Consider the following 15,168-nt stretch of genomic DNA (forward strand, 5'->3'; position numbering starts at 1 on the left):
ATTGATTTCCAACCAGGCTGCCACGTGGCGCTCATCATTAGTTTCTGAGTGCTTCGCAAACAACTCATCTGTTTTCCCAGCTCCCTCGCCATATACCGAGGGATTTTCATCTCTATTTTGCAAGCAAGAAACTGAGGCAGGGTGGTTCAGAGAGAAAACAGCCGCTCATTTCACACACTCCATTGGAGCTCCCTGAGGACGTTGCCCTCCCCGGCAATTTGAGTGTTCAAAGCTCATTTTTGCCCCAGAGTGCAGGGAGTGCTGGGGCTTTGCCAAGAGACATGGAGGTAAGATGTAGCCATCACAGCCCCAGATTTACACTGCTGAGGCTTGAAACAGCAATGCTCTCCCAGGGGTGATGTGGGGATGGGGGCTTCACCACAAACCCCCAGCGCTTGAAGGGATTTTATAGAATCATAGAATCACCAGGTTGGAAAAGACCCACCGGGTCATCGAGTCCAACCGTTCTTTTCAAACACTAACCCATGTGCCTCAGCACCTCATCCACCCGTCCCTTAAACCTCTCCAGGGGAGGTGACTCAACCACCTCCCTGGGCAGCCTCTGCCAGTGCCCAATGACCCTTTCTGTGAAAAATTTTTCCTAATGTTCAGCCTAAACCTCCTGTGGCAGAGCTTGAGGCCATTCCCTCTTGTCCTATCCCCCGTCACTTGGGAGAAGAGCCCAGCTCCCTCCTCTCCACAACCTCCTCTCAGGTAGTTGTAGAGAGCAATGAGGTCTCCCCTCAGCCTCCTCTTCTCCAGACTAAACACCCCCAGCTCTCTCAGCCGTTCCTCATAAGGCCTGTTCTCCAGCCCCTTCCCCAGCTTCATTGCTCTTCTCTGGACTCGCTCCAGAGCCTCAACATCCTTCTTGTGGGGAGGGGCCCAGAACTGAACACAGGATTCGAGGAGCGGTCTCACCAGTGCTGAGTACAGAGGGAGAAGAACCTCCCTGGACCTGCTGGCCACGCCGTTTCTGATCCAAGCCAAGATGCCATTGGCCTTCTTGGCCACCTGGGCCACTGCTGGCTCCTGTTCAGTCGCTGTCAACCAACACCCCCAGGTCCCTCTCCTCCGGGCAGCTTTCCAGCCAGACTTCTCCTAGTCTATAGCACAAGAAGTCTGTAGATTTCTCCTAAGTCTGTAGGGTTTGCAGGGCTGCAGTGTGGCGTCTCCTTCTTGGTGGCTCCCATGAAGAAAGGTTGTTTGCCCTTGTCTTGCCGAGGAACCAGGGGAGCATCTCTTGCAGCATCTCCTTGCCACTCAAGGCACAAGGAGCATCATTCAGGGCACATTGTGAGTGATAAAAACTTTAGCTCTGAGTCCAACATGCAGGGAGAGTGTGAGCACATAGTTGTGCACATGCGTGTGTGTGGGTGTACATGGGGCCATGCACAGAGCAGCCCAGGCTGCAGGAATAGCTTTTTCCTCTCCCACTGCCTCCTGCAACTGCTTTAACACTTCCTGAGGAGCTAAAGGACCCCTCATCACAAAGGTTTTGCTCAGGATGTGTCCCTCCAGCCTGTGGCACAGTGGGTACAAGGTTTTTCAGGGTCAGTTGCTCCCACTTGGGCAGTGGGCTGGGGATCAGCAGGGCTTTCCAGAAGAGGCATCTTCCCCAAGCCTGGCATCATTTCAGTGTATTTAAAATAAGCAGCATAGATCTTGCAGGGAGCCCTGGAAGAGTAGGAGATGCTTGTCAGCTCAGTAAGACTGAGATCTGATAAGGTGAGGGATCAATCTGATAAACCTCAAGTTAACTAGCTAAAAGGACATGGTTAATAACTATTGTGTGCAGGCAAAAAGCTCAGTGTAGGAAAGAGATAATCTTCTTATGATGTGAGTGCCACCACCATCTCAGGTTCCCTGAAAGCAGCTGAGATCCAACAGGACAGTGGCTTTGGGGGCTGATTTTGGCTTGCTACCTTGACTAGGAGAGATGTCTTCTCCAGAGGGGTGGCCGCAGAGCCCAGCCCAGGCATCTGCTCCTGCCCTGGCTCCTGCACGGCCGTGCCCTCAGCAGAGGAAGAAGCAAGAGCCCATTCCCAGCTAAATGATAAACCCAGGGAGCAGCAGTGACTCATGCGCTGGGGATGACTCACGAAATCATACTAATCCACAGCAGTTTTTTGGCTTGGGGACAGAGGCAAAGGCCATTTCTATCCATGACAGGGCTTGTGGCCCTTCCCAGTGTCATACCCTGGGACAGCCTTTCCCAGTTTGAGGCCTCTCTCAGCAAGGATGCCCAGAACTGAGCTTCGCCTTGTTTTCCTAGCCATGAGACAACTCTTTTTTCATGGAAAAATACTTTTGAAAGGGTGTAGGTAATATGGTCAAACATGGCAGGGGTGCCAGCAAGAACACATGCCGTCTCTTTGGCCATCAAAGCAGCTGGCTGGCTCAGAGCGTCCCCTTTTCTCTAGCAGAGACACTGGAAAGGGAGACAGTTTAAGAGGAGGAAACACGAGCAACATCCCTCTCCTCCGGAGTAAACGAAGGCCATGGAGCAGATCTTGGCTCCTGGTGGAAATGAACAGGAGACAGAGCAAGACCAAACATTCCAGACCCTATGCGCTGGTGGGAATCCCCGGGGCAGCTCTGTGGAGGACGTCACCATGGAGGCTGTGGTCATCCCCTCTGCACGGTGACACAGCTGCCACCAATGCTGACTCGGAGGGACGTGAGGTGAAAGAGACCCCCCTGCTTCAGCATCACCCTCCAGTTCAGCCCCTGTCTGTGCCACCAAAACCATCACTGGTGGCTCTTGGAGACCAAGTCCCAGCCCAGGTGGTCAGTGATGCAGATATGGGTGATTTCCAAGTTTGCAGCAGATTTTTCCAATCCTTTCCCAGAAAGACTTCACCACCAATTCAAAAACATGATTTATAACAAAGAAACTCTTCACCTTGCCTTTGGGCATGAATTTTTCCTCCTGCTTAGATTAGCCCCTTGAGCACCCAGGGTTATTTCATGTCATCTCTTGGTGCCACTGCAACTCATTTGCTTCCCAGGACGTGGTGTGCTGCCACGACGAGAGCAGCCTTCACACGGACATTTCCTCCTCTTCCTTTTGAGTGATGGATCATCTTGATATGTGGAGCCTAATGTTGAATTCCTGGTGGGACACAGAGGGTCGTCAGCGGGGACAACCATGAAGAAGCAGTTGAGGAACTTCCTGGGCAGAGCAATAGAGGACTGGAGGATAATGAGAGCGCCTGCTTGTTTAGAAAAGGTATTAAAATTTTTTGCTCTGTGTTTAGTCTGATAGCAGAGCAGTGGATTAAGCAAAGACGTTTACACTTCTCATTTAATAAGGACATATCTGAGCATCTGACTCTCCTTCATTATTAAATACCAGGCTCTTGGTAGAAGATAAAAAAGGGAAGAGTTTTTCTTTTGTTTTAGCACTCTTCTTTCCTCCTGGGTACCTCATCCTGCCCTGATATCAGGGGCTGCTGGAGGACACACGGTGCGGGAACATCTTCATCCACTGCCACCAAGGACAGTAGTGCAGGAGACTGTTCTGCAAATGGCAAATTTCTAATTATGCTACAAAATTCATCACAAAATCACCCATTTCCCCTAAAAGCTGGTGAAAACTTCTGAGAGGAAAGCCAGGCTTGTTCAGAAGCAGCTTACCTTTCCAGCATCATCCCTAAGAAGGTCCTGAGATTGCAGGAGAGGTCTGAAGACCCCAGCTCTCCCCCTTGACCTTCACCCTAAACCTGCACCATTTCTCTCCTGGCTGCTCCCCTGATGGCATTTTTTTTCTTTGCTGGAAGCATCTCCCATCAGGACAGCCTGACTCAGTGAGACACGGCTGGGCTGATCAGCCAGCATCCCTGGCCACCCATCAGGGCTGGAGCCACCATCCCCTCTAGCGCAGCAGCATGAGAAGCACTGGGCCAGCGTTGCTATTCAGTGCCTGCTATTTATATCCCAAGAGGGAGACGAGGACCAGCCCAGGCAAACAGGGAATATTTTTAAGCTCGGGTTTTGAAGAGGTTGGTAATGAGTCCACAGGTTCTCTTGGCAGCAGCTGTGCCTGCTCCCCAGTCTGCTGCCCCCAGCCACCTCCCGTGCCCTGGTGGGGACTGAGCCCGGGTCCCCATCCTGGCCTGGAGGAGATGCTCCATGGGAAGAGCGTTTGCGCCCTGGGCTCTGAGCACAGAGGTCAAGACGCAGCATGATGAGCCGGCACAGTCCTGATGGCTGCAGATCCACTGCCTGGCCCAGTGGTGGGCTCTCCATGCCAGCCAGCCAGGCTTTATCCTCCTAACAGCTTGAGATATTGCAGACAGGGCAATTACAGCCTGCTTTTAATTATACGCAAATTACTGGGTGCAATGTGAGCAAACCAAGTGCAATATCTGAGCCCTTTGGCCAACAGGTCCTGCAGCTCTGCTGGGAAAAGATCTCCCATTGCAGCAGCCCTCAGTGCCCAACCAGTCCCACCACGCACTTGTGTCCCCATGTGTGGCTGTGGTGGGATGAATGCCTGTGCCCTTACCTAGCTGAGACCTCTGATTATCCTGGTGACATCTGAGCTGTGCCATCCAGGACAAGCGTCGCTCATCCCTGGGACCTGTGCTGGTGCTGGCTCCCTCCTGGCACATGGGGAACATACTGGGTGCTCCCACTGCAGCCCCATCCCCAGCAGCAACCCCCCATCCTGCCAGCTTGGTGCTTTATGGAGGAGAGAGGATTAGTGCAGACACCATGCTCAGTCTGGAGACACCAGGCTCAGTCTGGGCCCCTTGTCTGCAGGGAATGAGGCGATGCCGAGCTCAGCGTGGCTCTGCAGCCCTCTCTCCACCACACATCAAAGCCCTCTGCTGCCCACAGCTCCATCAAAGCCACATTCATGCTCCACAGACACGGCCAGGCCCTGGCTGGTGTCCCCGCAGGACCCTCACCCAGGAGAGCCATGCAGCAGGCAGATGGGGCCCCTGCCTCTCCTTGAATCCAGCATCATGAGTGTCAGCATTATCCCTTCCTTTTTTCTCCTCCGTGCTTGCTGCCGGGCATCCCAGCGAGTCCCAGGACCCTGATCCCCAGAACTGCTCACAGAGACTCACCCGCACCCTTTTTTGAGCTCCTGGGTCAGGGGGAACAAGCCCCACAGGGAAACACCCATTTCCCGCAGGGCTCCCCAATGCAGGAGGGAGCGATGGGGACCCTGCCTCTCCTTGAACCCAGCATCATGAGCGTCAGGAGGAGCCGCCCCGGCGCTGGCTGGGAGCTGGCTGGGTGCACACACAGCGGGTTCTTCTCTAAGGGGACACTTCTGGCCATGGAAGGGGACGGCAGAGCCATAAGCAACACTTTGGACATCTGCAAGTGGAAATCAGTGCAAACAATGGCAGCAATTTGGGGAGGAAAATAGTGAATCATTTTCTGCCTGAGTTTGGGAAAAGAAAGTTTCTCTGAATGCTAAACCAAATCAAATGTTCCAGATTCCCTTTTTTGTTTCCAATTTTCTCCTGAGAAAACAAAGTCTCCAGCTCAATTCTAAGCCTTTGCCTAATTTCATCGGCAATCAGCAGGACTACAAAGTAATTACAGCTGAGCTCCCAGGCTGAAGATGGGCCCTTGTCTGGAGCAGGGGAGGTACGGGCGCAGGAGCCAGCCCTGGTACTCCTGCTGAGCCCCAGGGACAAGGATGACTTTGGGGACCATCATCTCCCTTTGGGGACCATCATCTCCCTTTGGGGACCATCCCCCCACCTGGGGACAGCCTGCAGTCGTGGCCACGCTGCCTGCTTCCCAAACAGCCCTGCGATGCCCCAGCTGTGGCTTCTTCACCTGCTACAGGAGGGAAAGGGATGCTGAGTGACTGTGAGTCTGAATCCATCCCTTGCACTCGGAGAACATCCCAGATGGGAGAAGTGGGATGGGGAGCAGCATCTTAAACACACCAGACCTTGGTCTTTTCCTCTCCCCAATGCTTCACACACCCACAGACCAGTGTTTTTGATCCTCCACAGGGTTTATCCAGCTGGCACTGAGGGCGAGTGAAAAAGGCATGCTGGTCCCAGCCAGGCAGCTTGGGACCCCAGGCAGGGTGGTGGAAAGCAAGCTAGAAAACCACATCTTTACCCCACACAATAAGAGATGGGACAGGCTGGTAGGGTGAGGTGGGGACCCTCAGTATGGGGAGGATATGGAGCTGTTGAAGCAAGTCCAGAGGAGGCCATGGGGATGATCCAAGGGCTGGAGCACCTCCTGTATGAGGACAGGCTGAGAGAGTTGGGGTTCAGCCTGGAAAAGAGAAGGCTGTGAATTTAAGAGCAGCTTCCAGAACTGAAAGGGGCTCCAGGAAAGCTGGGAAGGGGCTCTGGATCAGGGAGGGCAGGGAGAGGATGAGGGGGCATGGATTTCATCTGAAAGAGGGGAGATTGAGAGGAGATCTTAGGCAGAAATGTTTTGCTGTGAGGGTGGGGAGGCCGTGGCCCAGGTTGCCCAGAGCAGGGGTGGCTGCCCCATCCCTGGAGGTGTTCCAGGCCAGGCTGGATGGGGCTTGGAGCCCCTGATCCAGTGGGAGGTGTCCCTGTCCATGGCAGGGGTGGAACTGGATGGGCTTTGAGGTCCCTTCCAACCCAAACTGTTTCATGACTGTTTGATTTATGACCCTTGCCTCCCAGCCAGGCACTTTCCAATCTATATGGTTTGTTTTTCATTTTCCTGATTTTTTTGCTCCAAAGCCAGGTGGGTTTGAGCCTCTGGGCCAGGGAAGAGCTGGGGCCGGGGGCTGCCGCAGTTCTTCTTTCTCTATTAGGTTTCTCACTGACTTCTCTTTCACACCATTCACAGCAGCAGAATGTGCTACAGGCATATTAAGGATTCTCCACGCAAAACTGATAAGCTGAAGCCTCATTATTATCCCACAAAGTGATTATCTTTCCTTGATGAAGTCTCATATTTGCCCAATTTCAGATGGAAACCTTCCCCTTTTCAATTTAAGACTAATTCATTTCTTGACTCCTGGTTACAGTGCAAGATATCACAAACACTCCCGGCCTCGGCTGGCTCTGATTTATATCGTTAAGAATCATTTACTCGCAATTAAAATGAGCCTTCAGGGCTTTTGCAAACAAGGCGGATTAGCTAACAGTAAAACATTTGCTTTTCGTAAACAGCAACTTCAGGCTATGAAACCGTCTGGGAGGGGATGGAACCAGCCAGAGCTGCCCTGGGGCGGTGGGAGGAGGAGAACCAGAAGGGACATTCCAAATTTCCCCAGAAATCCCCCAGAGCATCCTAGAGCACAGGGATGCTGTGAGGACCCTCCCAGTGGGAGCTGGGTGCATCCCCAGCCTCTTCTCTGGAGGCTCCCACGCAGAGCTGCCCCCAGCACCCCCTCTTTCCCTCCTGCCTTGGGGACCCCTTTGGGTGACAGGGTCCTCCCTGCATCACTCGGGGCTCATCCTCTGCTGCCTGGGAGTCCCAAAAAGGGTCCGGACAAGCCTCTGTGTGTGGCCCCATGGATTTGGGACCTGAATGGGGCAGCACAGGCCTCGGATGGAGGTGTCGTATCCTTCATAATTAAGATAATTAACAATAGGATCATGTAACTGGCAAACTCTCCTGCTCTTGGCTTGTCTTCCAGCTGCTCCAAGCTCTGAGCAATGAGAAGACAAACCCACCCTTTACACATTAACAGATCATTCCAACAACCCTCTTACAACATTAACTTGGCCAAATCCTAAGGATTTAGAATGCAAATACCCTAAATCCCGCCACAGAGACCCAGCACCCTGAGCGTTTCAGACAAATAAGAAGGAGGAGCAGAGCTGGGTTAGGGGAGATGCTGGGAAGTCTCCCGTGCCCCCCTTGCAGCTGGGGACCCGAGGGGCTTGGCATCAGCTGGTGGAAGAGCTCAAACACTTGGAGGAAAACCAAGAGGGTCTTAAAATCATTGAGTGTAAATATAACACAAACCCAGCGCTGGGCTCTTTGAAAAAGCTCCAGCTGTGGTTAAAACCGGAGCTATGCTCTAGCAACGTGGTTTGGTGGAGTCAGATGCTTCTGCTTTGGTAAAAGCCAGAGGGATTTTGTGGTGTGCCCAACCGCGGTGCTGGGGGCACGGGGTGGCACTAGGGACTGCGGCAGCTTTCAAGGGGGAGGCAGGACTCCTGCAGCACTTTGAAAATACCTCCTTGGGTGTCTGGGTGTGATTTAGCCAGAAATGAGGGTTTGGGAAAGAAACTCTGATGGTTCTGGGCTGCTCTGGCACCAGAATAGGTGAGGGTATGCAAGCGGAGGGGTTCTGCAGGTGCCAGCAGCAATAACATAAGAATAAAAGTCTGGATGCTCTGTCCCTGCCTGTCTTTGTACAGTAGCTGTGGGATTTAAAGCATTGCAAAATTCCAGCTAGAGTACCGGGGGGCAGGATTGGGGCATTCTTTTGTTTGCTTTCAGGAAATGGAATGTCCAAAAATTGAAAGTAAAATTGAATTCAACTTTAGGAAATTGCTTGGCACATTGACATGCCAGCATTTCCCAGCCCATCGCTCAGCAGGGTGAGGGGTCCTTGTGTTACACCTAATGCCCCAAGCTCTTCAAAGAGCAATAACTTTGCAGGTGAAGCAGCCTGCACTTCTTTATGTTTGTAAGGTGAGATTTTCCCATGTTGGGAGCAGGGTATGGGAAGGCAGGTTGGGCTGGCTGCCCCTCGCTCTGCAAACAGGGTGGGTTTTCATTTGAACTATGAACGAGGGGTTTCGTGCAGACCTGGCCGTGAGTCCTGCCGGCCATGGGTCAGAGCTGTGCTGGGCAGGGTGGGTTTTGATGTGCAGAGAAATGAGTGGTCGTAAATAAAAGCTGTGCTGCCAGCCCCTCCAGCACAGCAGAGCCTGTGGCAGCAAGCATTGAACAGACCTGTGCCTGGCGTGCATCTATCAAACACCTCCCACGGCAGGAAGAGCAACTTCCCTTCAATACTAAAAGACAAAACTCACACATGCCACAATGAAATAGCCCCTACATTTAATTTACAAAAGCAGTTAAGCTTATTCTCTCCCCTAATTGATGGAACTGGGCCAAGCAATGGGTATTTTCTTACTGTTTCGCACCCACAAGAGCTTTGTTGTCTCTAAGTGCATCGCTTCTCCTTTCATTTGTGAACATAAATTGCCTTTTGCAATTGGAATCTCTGGGCTGCACTGGGGAGATCAGCCCCTGGCCTCAGCCACACAGGGGGACTTGGTCCTTTGCCAGTGCTCTGCAGCATCCCAAGCCGTCTGCTGGAGCCCAGCCACAGCACAGAGGTGCAGCAGAGGATGGGCAGCTCTAGTCAGCTCCAAGGACAGACTCTGCTGACTGGAAAAAAAAAATGTATCTCTATGGGAAGCACAGAGACCTCCTGAGTCCCCAGCTCCAGCCTGGAGCTGGAGGTCTACTTACAACGAAATTAAATCTAGATAATGCATCTTTCCGAGCGGCTAACCAGCAGCAGGTGGAGGTTGTCCCCAGGTGGAGGTTGTCCCCAGGTGGAGGTTGTCCTCATTGGACCTTGTCCCCAGGTGCTGCTCACCCTCAGCTCACCACATCACATTTGAAGACGTATTTTAAGCAGCTGCCCTTGGTAAGGTAGAAGAGGTGGCAGAAGGGGTTGTTGTTCCTGGCTGGTGACTGTGGTAACAAACCTCCTGCATGTGCTCTCCTACAAATGGCTCAGAGAGGGAGCACCCAGTTATAGAGAGACACAGAGTGGGGTGATTTATTCTACTCAGCAAAGAGAGCGCATGCTTTGTTTTGCCTGGCTTTACTACTCTGCCTGCAGCCAGAAAAGCAGTGTTATGTTGAGGGATATGGTGATGCAAAATGCCATAGCTGGGCTCCTGCCCACCCTTCCTTTGTGCTGGGGTGCTGCAAGGGCTCTGTGCCCCACACAGCCCAGCCTGGTATGGCTGTGGAGTGGGATGGGATGAGTGCAAGTGGAGCAGAATGAGCCAGTGGGGTTTGCACGGCTGTGGCCGTGCACATGAGGTGAGCACATCAGCAAGTGTGGTCTCCAGCAGCTCCAGCTGAGCTATCATATCTCCCTCTGAAGCCTGCACTGGTGCTTTGGTAACAGGACAGAAACCTCACAAACTATGTTAAAGGCAGTTATGTCTGCTCCAATTAGGAAGACTGAGGATGCTGCAAAGCTGTTGTGAGCATGTCAGTGCTGTCCTCCCTCCAGGCTGCCGAGCTGGAAGGAAACCCAGCAGAAAAGAGCTGGCCTGGAGAGAAAACAAATCATCTTCTGGCCATTGCCATGAGAATGACCCAGGCAGGTCTACAGGCAAAGCAGCTCCTCTGCAGGCCAGGCAGCCATGCCTTGGCTGCTCAGTGGTGCTGGGGGGGGGACAGGATTGGCACTGAGTGGGGAGACACAGGTCTGTGGGAGCCAAGGTGCTCAGTGATGTGGGTTTCTGCAGCTTTTTGTTTGAAGACCTGACTGTTGTGGCTTTTCATAGCATTGATTTGTGGCTTATCTACTGCTCAGGGTGCTGCTGACAGCTTAAAAGCATTTTCCCAAAGGCCTTGGGGAGGAGGGGACATGGTCCCCTGAGCCATGACAGCTCCCTGGGTGTTGGTGACAGACATCCATGTGGAGCTGAGCTCTGCAGCATCAGTCCCAGCAAAGTGACCTGCTGCCTGCCAGACTGCCTTGTGCATCCCTGCCCTACGCCTGTCCCTCCATCACTGCAAACAACTAAATGCTAGTTTTAGGCAGATTTATCTCTTTTTGTTAACACAAAATCTTAAAAAACCCACTCATTAAAGTTCATGGGAAAGCCCTGCCAGGCTGATGCACAGCACTCCTCTGAGTGTGCATCCATGCTCGTGCCTGCTCTCCATCTGCCAGGAGGGACAGAAGAGTCCCAGGGCCAGGGCAGGCAGCTGCCCGTGCAGGCAGCCCCTCGCGCCTTCTGCTCTGTGCCAGCCCACCAGCCTCGCAGAGGCAGCCGGGAACACTTGCAGGCTTTATGCAGGGTTTTATGTCCTTTCTATCTAAATTCGGACACAATTTCTAATGTAAAGGATGTGGTGCCAGGATGAAGGTTCCCCCTCCATGGCAGCTCATCCTTGGCAGCCCCTGAGGGAGCAGTCAAGGGTCTCCACCTCCTATAATTGAGAGGCTGAATGTTTCTAGGCTGCTTCAGAGCCCTCTTCTCAGTGAGCATTAACAAAGCTTTTATTTGCCTGAATCTGTCGAATCTCCTCTGAGCCCACTGATGGGTTTTGGCTTCCAGACGTCTTGTGGTGGAGGACCCTGTTTGGCACTACTGGAAAAATGCCCCTCCTTTGCTGACAGTCCCCTCCCAGACAGTTTGGTTCCTTGAGCAGGAAGAGGAAGGCTTTCTCCCCGAAGGTTCTGCCTTTCACAGCCCACCCAGGCAGGTTCTCCTCCTTCCCCTAGAAGTGTTTTGGGCTTATCCACCCCCTGCAGCAGCTTCCCTGAAAGCACTGCCAAGCCCCTCTCTTGCAAGCTGAGTGATAACCACATTTCCTGTTCTGCAGCATCAAAGCAAAACCTGAGGAGTGAGTTTCTAGCAAAAAGCAGAGTGAGAGGCAGCAGAAGCCAGCTGAGGTGGGATGAAAGCTGGTGGGGAGGCGCTAGGGTACCTGTCTCAATGAGCACAGGGTAAGCCCAGCCTGTAACCAAGCTGCATGCAGCTGAACTGCAAAGATCGGAGCCTTCAACATAAGAAAGAGATGGAGCTGTTGGAACAGGCCCAGAAGAGGGCTACAAAGATGATCAAAGGGCTGGAGCACCTCCTATACAAGGACAGGCTGAGAGTTGGGGTTGTTCAGCCTGGAGAAGAGAAGACTCCAAGGAGACTTTACAGTGACCTTCCAGTACCTGAAGGGGGCTACAAGAAAGCTGGAGAGGGACTTTTTGCAAAGGCTTGGAGTGATAGGACAAGGGGCACTGGGTGTAAACTGGAGAGGGACAGATTTAGACTAGGCATAAGGAGGAATTTCTTCCCCGTGAGAGTGGGGTGGCCCTGGCCCAGGTCACCCAGAGCAGTGGTGGCTGCCCCATCCCTGGAGGTGTTCAAGGCCAGGTTGGATGGGGCTTGGGCAGCCTGATCCAGTGGGAGGTGTCCCTGCCCATGGCAGGGGGGGTTGGAACTTCATGGGCTTTAAGGTCCCTTCCAACCCAAATTATTCTATGATTCTATGACTGTGGCAGCCACAGGTGGGAGTTACACCATAACTCCACAACTTTTGAAGCCACTGGCACTGATTGTGGTACAACCCAGAAGCGTTTAGAGCACTGTGAAAATCACAGTCCTGTCCTTGCCTATGTTCAAGTGTTGCCTTTGAGTGCTGCTTCAAGGATGCTCTGTTGGTCTGGGTGCTGGTTATGGCAGAGCAATCCCACTACATCCTGATCTTCCCAGCTCTGTGTGGTGTGGCAGGGTCCCACCGAGCTGCTGGAGCAGTGTCCTGCCCTAACACTGCATGCTGCATGTATCAACTGGCCTGGGAAGCTTCATTAGCTGCAGGCACCTAAAGAGGCAATTGGCTGTTACGTTTTAGGTTAAAAGCTATTGGAGTGCCTCAGAAGCCTGTATTAATTACCCGATTCTTTCTTGATAGTAAAAAGAAACAAAAAACCAACTACTCCACAAACTGAGATACTTTAAGAAATTTTCAAAGCATTAAAATGGCTAAAAGGCAGAAAAGGCTGCATGGAAAAAGAAGAGGGACAGATCTCTGGCAGTGTTTGATGCCTCTTGCCCCACTTCTACAGGCAGAGTGGGGCTCAAGGGGCTCTTGCCCATCCTGAGTCTGCTTGGTTCCCATTAAGGAAGCAACCTATAGGACTGCATAGGCACTTAAGCCTTAGGAAGGCTGTCCTCTATAGCAAGGTTAACATGTTGTCTTGGTGAGCTAAGGTCACTGTTCTTGCCTCCCGAAGACCTCTGAGCAGGACACTAATTCTCTCTAGTTATCAGCCGTGGCTTCCTCTGATTACATGCGGTATTTATTTGGTGACTGGATAATTTGAACCTATGGAGTTATTAATTATGACCTTAATCTGATCATTGCTTTGTTCCATTTTTAATTAGCTTAGTAAAACTGAAGTCATTTAACTTGGTAATACACTTGCTTAAGTGCACATCTGATTGCATATCCTTTTTATATCCATCAGAAGCACTTGGGACTGGCTCGCTCCATCAAACTGCAATCTGGGGCATGAACTCTGAGCAAACCTCAAGCAGTATTAAGTTCACAAGCAGGCTGCTCTGTTCCTGAGTGGCTGGAGTAGTCCAATATACCTGTGTTAGAGCTGGCAGCAAGAGCCATGGTGCAGGTAAAGTGCCGGGCAGGGGGGAGGAAAATGTGGATTTGAACCGCAGTGACTGTGTAATCAAAAATCTGCCTTTCTCTGGTTGGCATTAGGGACTGCTTCATCTGGCCGTGAAGTTTAGAAGAGCAGAAACCCAAGTGCTTTAGTGGGCACTGCACTGCTACTCCTGAGCAGAGGGAGCTCAGTCTCTGCATGCTCTCGTGGCTATCGGTCAGCGGAGGCTTGCAAGCAGATGGATGGTTTGGAATTATCTGCTTTCAACAACTTTAGTTGTGCTCATGGGAAGCTTTTATCCTGGTCTCTTGGAAGGAAAGTGAAGCTGCTAGCAGAGGGCATGGGGCCGGGTAGTCTCAACTGCATCCTGGACCTGCCAGCATTAAGACATCCCCAGCTGCACAGGCCAGCTGGGCAGCAGGGCTTGGGTTTTACAGCCTTTGATGCTGACATATGATGACCCATTTATGGTCCAAGGGCTGAGATTTCCCCAATATGGGATCTTGCTGCATTCTGAGCTCTCCTGAGTTACATGGGGCAATAATTTCCTTGGTTTCCCCATCTCTAAGGAGGGGATAATGGTGCTGGCCACCACTGCTGAGCCCTTTGAGAGCCAGGGATTTGAAATGTCCTCACTGGAAGGGGATTACTATTGCTCTTTACTTCTTTTAGGCTTTTTTCTCTACTTTAAACTTGAACAGAGATTCAGATGCCTCTGCCTGCCCTAAAAATATGTGCTGCTGCTCTGCGCCACAAAGTACCTGTTGCACCAGCCCCCAGGGCTGCATCCATGCCCAGAGGTGACTGCTGAGCTGCTATGGCTACGGTGGTTTAAAGGAGATGCTGGAGGTGAATGTGTGGCACAGATGGGAATTTTAAACTGAGAAGTAGCACAAGAAAGCAGCACTAGTTTAATAAAAAGCCATATTTTGCCCTTTTTCTCCCCTCCTGATTGCATTGCTGGCCCTTGCACGAGCACTTGCTTATTGCTTAAATTACAGCAGGATGGTTCCACAACCATCCTCTTGGGAATGAATTTAAGCAGAACTGTATTTAATCACCCATTTCATTAATCCCTAGAAGTCTGTGTACAGGCAGCGCTAACGAAGCTGTGCAGGAAGGCAGCGCTGAAGCAGGAAGAAATTAAAAGCTTTACCCTAATGGAAAGCCAAACCACCAATTCCTCAGCTGCTAAATGCTGTAACCATTACTGGTTTCACTGGAGGATGTGGCCTAAAATCTCCCAAGTGCTCGAGTATCTTGTTGTGAAATAAGGATGGATGCTGTGGAGCTGGAGCAGGGGGATGCTTGTCTCAGAGCTGGACCAAAAGGGCTTCTTGCTGGTGTCTGCACTGGGCAGGTCCTGTTATGACACAGTTGTCCCTAACCCCTGGGAGCTGGCAGCACCTGGCTGGTGGCACAGGCGATAGCGAACACCTCAGAGTTATCCAAGGTGCGTTGCCTTCAGATTGCACCATTTTCCCTGGAAAATGCAGGTGGCAGGACCAGTCCCCACTTGCAAGGGGCAAGGGGTGGCCCCATCTGCACTGGCCCTGGGCTGCAGCAGGGAAGGATGCAGCCGCCCAGGATCGTCATTGTTAGAGGCACTTCCCTCATCACCCTTGTGGGTTTTAACCAGTGCTAGGACAGCAAACCACAACGCAGGTGAGATTTTGGACCCCTCTCAATGCCCATGTTTCCCAGGACAGTGAGGATAGTCTGCTCCCCAGTAGGGAGAAAAGAAACCCAGTTGGTGGTTCTCCTCTTCTGGCCCAAATTGGGCAAGTGAAGGTACTTGATTTACCTTCAAACCATCTCTCCACATCACGCTCCCCTTGCCACTGCATGTCCCATGAGCACTA

This window comes from Phaenicophaeus curvirostris, chromosome 15 (genome assembly GCF_032191515.1).
Source record: "Phaenicophaeus curvirostris isolate KB17595 chromosome 15, BPBGC_Pcur_1.0, whole genome shotgun sequence".
NCBI lineage: Eukaryota > Metazoa > Chordata > Aves > Cuculiformes > Cuculidae > Phaenicophaeus > Phaenicophaeus curvirostris.